Source organism: Callionymus lyra, chromosome 15 (genome assembly GCF_982586985.1).
Source record: "Callionymus lyra chromosome 15, fCalLyr1.hap1.1, whole genome shotgun sequence".
NCBI classification, from domain to species: domain Eukaryota; kingdom Metazoa; phylum Chordata; class Actinopteri; order Syngnathiformes; family Callionymidae; genus Callionymus; species Callionymus lyra.
The window spans coordinates 2,757,937-2,766,413 of NC_141832.1; positions in this window are offsets into that span (position 1 = coordinate 2,757,937).

The window sequence follows — 8,477 nt, forward strand, 5'->3', positions numbered from 1 at the left end:
CGACGCCTCCGAGAGACTCGCGTAGAGCGAGGTTTTATATTCCTGGTGGGTCGCGGGGGGGTGGGGGTGCCACGATCGGGGTCAGCGCGATAGGAGTGTCGCACAACAGCCAGACGGTCCCGGCCCCGCCTGAATATTCATTAAACCCGCCTGCGATACCGGAGAATTTAATCTGCCATTTTAATTACGAGGCTGGCTCTCAGGAACGGCGCCGGTCTAGATCCCTCTCCGGCCCCCCCTGGGAGTCGCCCTCCATCCCCCGACTTTCCACCCCGAGAACAAGAGAGCGGGGGGAAAAGCCAATTGCGAGTCCGGGGGACCGCGGCCGCACTCCCGGCACGATAATGAGCGGCGGCGCCGTCACCGTGTCGCCCATTACGGCGAGAAAACAAACACGTTGTCCCTCCGCGGCTCAAACGAGGAAACGCCGGAGACGCCGGAGACGCCGCATTGAAGTCCGGCGTTTCCTGAGTGCGGAGCCGAGACGGTAATGGCTTCCAAATTGACTTTTTACTTCACGCTTTCGCAGCCCTTTTGAGGCGTCGCCAAGGCTTAGCCGCGAGGCGAGCGGCGCCGCAAACAGACGTGGCGAAGTAAACACTCTGATTTAGTGTAAACACGCCGCCGACCAATTAAGTCCCGGCTCGTTAGCGCCGGAGCGCCGGCCCCCGGGAGCCCATGCGTCCGAGGAAACCTGTCACACACGTCGAGGGTCTCGTCGGGGCGGACGGGTCCGGCTCTAATCAGGCTCCCCTTTTGCCTGGTTTTCGCCAATTTAGAGACGCCGCCAGGGACCGGAACCGGACTCTTGGTTCGTCAGCCTTTTCCTCCAGCTGCTCGCCAAATGAGAGACGTCGCTCTCGCCCGTGTTCCGCTGAATTATCGCCACTTGAAGGACTTTGTTTGTTTTGTTTTTTTTTTCCACCTGCCAAGGACGGTATGAGCCCCTTGGGGGAGGTGTGTGATGTCTCAGTGCCTTTCTACTCAATTAAAGCGGTTTGATGTAAAACGTGGCAAAAGGTCGAGACGGGAACTCTGGTCGCCCGGGAGAACCACCTTCGACGCCGAAGGGCCGACATTTTTTTCTCCGGTGGAGCGAGACGTCCCGTCGCTCGGACAACGTGGCGCTCGTTAGGAACAGGTTCGTTACCGAGTCGCCACGACAACGAGAGCGTGACGGAGGAGTGGGCGGGTCAGGAGTAATGAGGGGACCCTTGTCGTCGTCTCGGGGGTCCAGATGCTGACGGCAACAAGATGGCAACAAGAGTCGTTCACAGGAGGTACCTGCAGGTGGCGCTCTCATCACGGGTGTCATCCAGTGGTGGTCCCGATATGTTCTGGTCCCTTTGACCCACTTTCTGGTCATTAAACTTTCATCTCCGACTCTAAATTAAGTTTGACGAATCACCTGTCGACGTCACGGCCGAGCCAATGGGACGCAGAGGGTTAATGACCACGAGGGTCGCGGGGGGACAGGAGAGGGTTGACCTCGAGAAAGACCTTGAGGAGACGGTTTGACGTCTTTTCTCGGCCAACATGACATCACTTCCTGTCTCCCCCCTTTCGGGACGCGACGGACCACATCATCACAAAAGTAGCTCTGAACAGACATGACTAATCAAACCGTAATGATGAATTTGATCTTAAGAAATATAAACAGACATGACTAATCAAACTAAGAACATAAGTTTGATCTTAAGAACTCGAAACAGACATAACTAGTCAAACTAAGAACATAAGTTTGATCTTAAGAACTATAAACAGACATGACTAATCAAACTAAGAACATAAGTTTGATCTTAAGAACTATAAACAGACATGACTAATCAAACTAAGAACATAAGTTTGATCTTAAGAACTATAAACAGACATGACTAATCAAACTAAGAACATAAGTTTGATCTTAAGAACTGTGAACAGACATGACTAATCAAACTAAGAACATAAGTTTGATCTTAAGAACTATAAACAGACATGACTAATCAAACCGTAATGATGAATTTGATCTTAAGAACTCGAAACAGACATAACTAGTCAAACTAAGAACATAAGTTTGATCTTAAGAACTATAAACAGACATGACTAATCAAACTAAGAACATAAGTTTGATCTTAAGAACTATAAACAGACATGACTAATCAAACTAAGAACATAAGTTTGATCTTAAGAACTATAAACAGACATGACTAATCAAACTAAGAACATACGTTTGATCTTAAGAACTGTGAACAGACATGACTAATCAAACTAAGAACATAAGTTTGATCTTAAGAACTATAAACAGACATGACTAATCAAACTAAGAACATAAGTTTGATCTTAAGAACTATAAACAGACATGACTAATCAAACTAAGAACATAAGTTTGATCTTAAGAACTATAAACAGACATGACTAATCAAACTAAGAACATAAGTTTGATCTTAAGAACTATAAACAGACATGACTAATCAAACTAAGAACATAAGTTTGATCTTAAGAACTATAAACAGACATGACTAATCAAACTAAGAACATACGTTTGATCTTAAGAACTGTGAACAGACATGACTAATCAAACTAAGAACATAAGTTTGATCTTAAGAACTATAAACAGACATGACTAATCAAACTAAGAACATAAGTTTGATCTTAAGAACTATAAACAGACATGACTAATCAAACTAAGAACATAAGTTTGATCTTAAGAACTATAAACAGACATGACTAATCAAACTAAGAACATAAGTTTGATCTTAAGAACTATAAACAGACATGACTAATCAAACTAAGAACATAAGTTTGATCTTAAGAACTATAAACAGACATGACTAATCAAACTAAGAACATAAGTTTGATCTTAAGAACTATAAACAGACATGACTAATGAGAGAGAGAGAGAGAGAGAGAGAGAGAGAGAGAGAGAGAGAGAGAGAGAGAGAGAGAGAGAGAGAGAGAGAGAGAGAGAGAGAGAGAGAGGGGTGTGTTGTGGATCAAACATCTGCTGCTGAGACATCCAGACATAACTAGTCGAGCCAAGTTCTTGATGCTGTGTGTGTGTGTTAATATTTAGAAGCAGATGCTCTGTTAAAACTGTGTGTGTGTGTCTCTGTGCATGTGTGTGTGTGTTAATATTTAGAAGCAGATGCTGTGTTACAACTGTGTGTTTGTGTGTGTCTCTGTGCATGTGTGTGTGTTAATATTTAGCAGAGAAGAAGATGCTGTGTTACAACTGTGTGTCTTTGTGTGTGTCATGCATGTGCGTATGTTTGTTTGTATGTGTGTGTTCATGCATGTGTATATGTTTTTTTGTATTTAATCCCGTGTGTGCAAGTGTTGTATCATTGTGAGTTGTGGGACCAAATCAGAGGTTGTGTGTGTTTCACAGAGAAATAGTGAAAGTGAGTTTGGATAAAGTTTACTGTCAGTTCGATAAAGTTATGTGTGTGTGTGTGTGTGTGTTTGTGTGTGTGTGTGTGTGTGTGTTTGTGTGTGTGCGCGTGTGTGTGTGTGTTTGTGTGTGTGCGCGTTTGTGTGTGTGTTTGTGTGTGTGCGCGTGTGTGTGTGTGTTTGTGTGTGTGTGTGTTTGTGTGTGTGCGCGTGTGTGTGTGTGTGTTTGTGTGTGTGCGCGTGTGTGTGTGTGTGTTTGCGTGTGTGTGAACAAAAACCAGGACAAGAATCAGAACCAAAACAAAAACCAGGACTAGAATCAGAACCAAAACAAAAACCAGGACTAGAATCTGAACCAAAACAAAAACCAGGACTAGAATCAGAACCAAAACAAAAACCAGGACAAGAATCAGAACCAAAACAAAAACCAGGACTAGAATCAAAACCAAAACAAAAAACCAGGACAAGAATCAGAACCAAAACAAAAAATCAGGACAAGAATCAGAACCAAAACAAAAACCAGGACTAGAATCAGAACCAAAACAAAAACCAGGACTAGAATCTGAACCAAAACAAAAAACAGGACTAGAATCAGAACCAAAACAAAAACCAGGACAAGAATCAGAACCAAAACAAAAACCAGGACAAGAATCAGAACCAAAACTAAAACCAGGACTAGAATCTGAACCAAAACAAAAACCAGGACTAGAATCAGAACCAAAACAAAAACCAGGACAAGAATCAGAACCAAAACTAAAACCAGGACTAGAATCAGAACCAAAACAAAAACCAGGACTAGAATCAGAACCAAAACAAAAACCAGGACAAGAATCAGAACCAGAACAAAAAACAGGACTAGAATCAGAACCAGAACCAAAACCAGGACTAGAATCAGAACCAGAACCAAAACAAGGACTAGAATCAGAACCAAAACCAGGACAAGAATCAGAACCAGAACAAAAACCAGGACAATAATCAGAACCAGAACAAAAACCAGGACTAGAATCAGAACCAAAACAAAAACCAGGACTAGAATCAGAACCAGAACAAAAACCAGGACTAGAATCAGAACCAAAACAAAAACCAGGACTAGAATCAGAACCAAAACAAAAACCAGGACAAGAATCAGAACCAACACAAAAACCAGGACTAGAATCAGAACCAAAACAAAAAACAGGACTAGAATCAGAACCAACACAAAAACCAGGACTAGAATCAGAACCAAAACAAAAACCAGGACTAGAATCAGAACCAACACAAAAACCAGGACAAGAATCAGAACCAAAACAAAAACCAGGACAAGAATCAGAACCAGAACAAAAACCAGGACTAGAATCAGAACCAAAACAAAAACCAGGACAAGAATCAGAACCAAAACAAAAACCAGGACAAGAATCAGAACCAGAACAAAAACCAGGACTATAATCTGAACCAAAACAAAAACCAGGACTAGAATCAGAACCAAAACAAAAACCAGGACAAGAATCAGAACCAAAACTAAAACCAGGACTAGAATCTGAACCAAAACAAAAACCAGGACTAGAATCAGAACCAAAACAAAAACCAGGACAAGAATCAGAACCAAAACTAAAACCAGGACTAGAAACAGAACCAAAACAAAAACCAGGACTAGAATCAGAACCAAAACAAAAACCAGGGCAAGAATCAGAACCAAAACAAAAACCAGGACAAGAATCAGAACCAGAACAAAAACCAGGACTAGAATCAGAACCAAAACCAAAACCAGGACAAGAATCAGAACCAAAACCAAAACCAGGACTAGAATCAGAACCAAAACCAAAACCAGGACTAGAATCAGAACCAGAACCAAAACCAGGACTAGAATCAGAACCAAAACAAAAACCAGGACAAGAATCAGAACCAAAACAAAAACCAGGACTAGAATAAGAACCAGACATCCACGATATATGCGTTGATGGGTGTGTTTTCTGATGCCTGTGGGCAATATGTGCGAGTCTATTGGAGTGTGTGTGACTATCTTTTGTGTAACTGTGTGATTCGTTCAGTGTGTATAACTGTAACTGTTCTTCATGTTGTTTCACAACAACGACGCACACACGTTTATATCAACACAACGTTTGGTTCCAGTTTCTGTAACAGGATCAGTCGAGTGGATAAAAAAGACACAACTCAGACACGGTGTCTGAAAAAGTTGTTGTGTTTGTGTCCTCAGGCATGTGTGCGTGTGTTTGTTTGTATGGGTGTGTCCGTGCATGTGTGTGTGTTTGTTTGTAGTTGTGTGTCAGTGTATGTGTTTGTTTGTGTGTGTCAGTGCATGTGTGTACGTTTTTTGTATCTGTGTGTCAGTGCATGTGCGTGTGTTTGTTTGTATATGCGTGTCAGTGCACGTGTGTGTGTTTGTATGTGTGTGTCCATGCATGTGTGTGTGTTTGTTTGCATGTGTGTGTGTTTATTTGTCTGTGTGTGTGTTTGTATGAGTGTGTCCGTGCATGCGTGTGTGTTTGTTTGCATGTGTGTGTTTATTTGCCTGTGTGTGTGTTTGTATCTGCGTGTCCATGCATGTGTGTGTGTGTTTGTTTGTATGCGTGTGTCAGTGCATGTGTGTGTGTTTGTTTGCATGTGTGTGTGCTCATTTGTGTGTGTGTTTGTTTGCATGTGTGTGTCAATGCATGTGTTTGTGTGTTTATTTGTGTGTGTCAGTGCATTTGAGTGTGTTTGTTTGTATGTATGTGTCCATGCATGTGTGTGTGTCAGTTTGTATGTGTTTTTTTTGTGTATGTGTGTTCGTGCATGTGTGTGTTTGCGTGACACCATGCATTTGTGTCTGTGTTTGTTATCGTTTGTGTGTGTATTTGTCATTGTGTGTGTGTCAGTGCATGTGTGTATGTTTTTTGTGTATGTATTTATCTGTTTGTAAGTGTCTGTGCATGTGTGTTTGTTTTTTATTGGTGTGTGTGTCCATATATGTGTTGGTTTGAAAGATCAGAAACACACAAAAAAGACACAACTCAGGCGGAGCAGCAAAGTTGTCGTTCTGTGAATCCAAGGACGCGGCGACAGATTTATGGAGAGATTGAGATTATATCGCTCGTCTGCAACATGATAATAATCCGGCGACGATTCATCACCATCGTAGAACCTGAGCTCAGCGAAAGTCTGTTGCCGATAGAAACGCGTTTGTTTTGATCGTGGCTGATAAATGGAAACAATCGTCCCGCCGCGGGATTCATACGTCTTTTCATTCCTTCCCTCATTCTTCTTCTGCGTCGGCCCACACTTCTTATTCACGCTTTTTGTCTCGGCGCCGGCGAGCGCCGCTGCTCGGAGGTCAAAGGTGAGAATGACGACTCAGGCGAGGTTTTATTGTTCGGAGCCGGGACAACAAGAGTCACACTTTGTGCTGAGTCAGTAGTTCCAAATATCTGCGGGGAAAAACTGAGTTCATGTGGAGGACAATAAGTTGACGACGACCACGGTTGACCATGTTATCAGTCGGAGCAACTTTGGTACCAGTCGTTTCAGCAACTGTGTGGGAACAATGGGAACCGACAGTGGAGACAATTTCAGGAACAACCCTTTTTGCAACAAGAGGCAACATGTAAGGGGATAACCTTTTTCCAACTATAGGCAGCAATTGTAGAGACAACCAATAACGCAACTATAGGCAGCAATTGTTGGGACAACCGTTAACGCAACTATAGGCAGCAATTGTTGGGTCAACCGTTAACGCAACTATAGGCAGCAATTGTTGGGTCAACCGTTAACGCAACTATAGGCAGCAATTGTTGGGTCAACCGTTAACGCAACTATAGGCAGCAATTGTTGGGTCAACCGTTAACGCAACTATAGGCAGCAATTGTTGGGACAACCGTTAACGCAACTATAGGCAGCAATTGTTGGGTCAACCGTTAACGCAACTATAGGCAGCAATTGTTGGGTCAACCGTTAACGCAACTATAGGCAGCAATTGTTGGGACAACCGTTAACGCAACTATAGGCAGCAATTGTTGGGTCAACCGTTAACGCAACTATAGGCAGCAATTGTTGGGTCAACCGTTAACGCAACTATCGGCAGCAATTGTTGGGTCAACCGTTAACGCAACTATACGCAGCAATGGTTGGGTCAACCGTTAACGCAACTATAGGCAGCAATTGTTGGGTCAACCGTTAACGCAACTATAGGCAGCAATTGTTGGGTCAACCGTTAACGCAACTATAGGCAGCAATTGTTGGGTCAACCGTTAACGCAACTATAGGCAGCAATTGTTGGGTCAACCGTTAACGCAACTATAGGCAGCAATTGTTGGGACAACCGTTAACGCAACTATAGGCAGCAATTGTTGGGACAACCGTTAACGCAACTATAGGCAGCAATTGTTGGGACAACCGTTAACGCAACTATAGGCAGCAATTGTTGGGACAACCGTTAACGCAACTATAGGCAGCAATTGTAGAGACAACCGTTAACGCAACTATCGGCAGCAATTGTTGGGTCAACCGTTAACGCAACTATACGCAGCAATGGTTGGGTCAACCGTTAACGCAACTATAGGCAGCAATTGTTGGGTCAACCGTTAACGCAACTATAGGCAGCAATTGTTGGGACAACCGTTAACGCAACTATAGGCAGCAATTGTTGGGACAACCGTTAACGCAACTTTAGGCAGCAATTGTTGGGACAACCGTTAACGCAACTATAGGCAGCAATTGTTGGGACAACCGTTAACGCAACTATAGGCAGCAATTGTAGGGACAACCGTTAACGCAACTATAGGCAGCAATTGTTGGGACAACCGTTAACGCAACTATAGGCAGCAATTGTTGGGACAACCGTTAACGCAACTATAGGCAGCAATTGTTGGGACAACCGTTAACGCAACTATAGGCAGCAATTGTTGGGACAACCGTTAACGCAACTATAGGCAGCAATTGTTGGGACAACCGTTAACGCAACTATAGGCAGCAATTGTTGGGACAACCGTTAACGCAACTATAGGCAGCAATTGTTGGGACAACCGTTAACGCAACTATAGGCAGCAATTGTTGGGACAACCGTTAACGCAACTATAGGCAGCAATTGTTGGGACAACCGTTAACGCAACTTTAGGCAGCAATTGTTGGGACAA